Below are 1,189 nucleotides of genomic sequence, written 5' to 3' on the forward strand. Positions count from 1 at the left end.
ATGGCCGAGAAACAGCAATATGATCTTAACTACTCCGGTTAAAATCATAGTAAAAACTCTGGTAGATTCTTCTTCAAACTCTGCCAGAGAGGCAATAACACGCTCCGGTGCTATTGTAAAATAACAAACTTTTGATTGAAGTTATAAAAACTAAGTATAATCACCATAGTCCTCTCACACATCCTATCTAGTCGTTGGGTGCAAGAGAATGACGGGAGTGACGTAGAGGGGAGGAGCTATATGCAGCTCTGCTGGGTGAATCCTCTTGCATTTCCTGTTGGGGAGGAGTTATATCCCAGAAGTAATGATGACCCGTGGACTGATCACACATAACAGAAGAAAACCTAGCCCTTGTTCCGCTCTTGGAACTGGGCAAATCACTCCCATGGTATGTAGGTCTTCTACACAGCGTAAGAACGCCTCTCTCTTTGTCTGGTTTGCAGACGATTGAGAAATGTGAAATCTCCCCCTTGGGGGGGAGTCTTTGAAGTCCAGAAGATATCCTTGGGACACAATTTCTAAAGCCCAGGAATCGTGAACATCTCTTGCCCAAGCCTGATCAAAGAGAGAGAGTCTGCCCCCTACTAGATCCGGTCCCGGATCGGGGGCTACCCCTTCATGCTGTCTTAGAGGCAGCAGCAGGCTTCTTGGCCTGTTTACCTTTGTTCCAAGCCAGGTTAGGTCTCCAGACTGACTTGGATTGGACAGAATTCCCCTCTTGTGCTGCAGGGGAAGCTGAAGCGGGACCACCCTTGAAGTTCCGAAAGGAACGAAAATTATTTTGTTTGGTCCTCATCATATTTGTTTTATCCTGAGGGAGGGCATGGCCTTTCCCTCCAGTGATGTCTGAAATAATTTCTTTCAGTGCAGGCCCGAATAGGGTCTTTCCTTTGAAAGGGATGTTCGACAATTTAGATTTTGATGACACATCAGCAGACCAGGACTTAAGCCATAACGCCCTGCATGCTAAAATGGCAAAACCTGTATTCTTTGCCGCTAATTTAGCCATTTGGAAAGCGGCATCTGTAATGAAAGAATTAGCCAACTTAAGGGCCTTAATTCTATCCATAATATCCTCTAATGGAGTCTCCACCTGGAGAGCCTCTTCTCAAGCCTCAAACCAGAAAGCAGCTGCAGTAGTTACAGGAACAATGCATGCAATAGGTTGGAGAAGAAAACCTTGATGAAC

The sequence above is a fragment of the Bombina bombina genome, chromosome 7 (assembly GCF_027579735.1).
Source record: "Bombina bombina isolate aBomBom1 chromosome 7, aBomBom1.pri, whole genome shotgun sequence".
Classification (NCBI taxonomy): domain Eukaryota; kingdom Metazoa; phylum Chordata; class Amphibia; order Anura; family Bombinatoridae; genus Bombina; species Bombina bombina.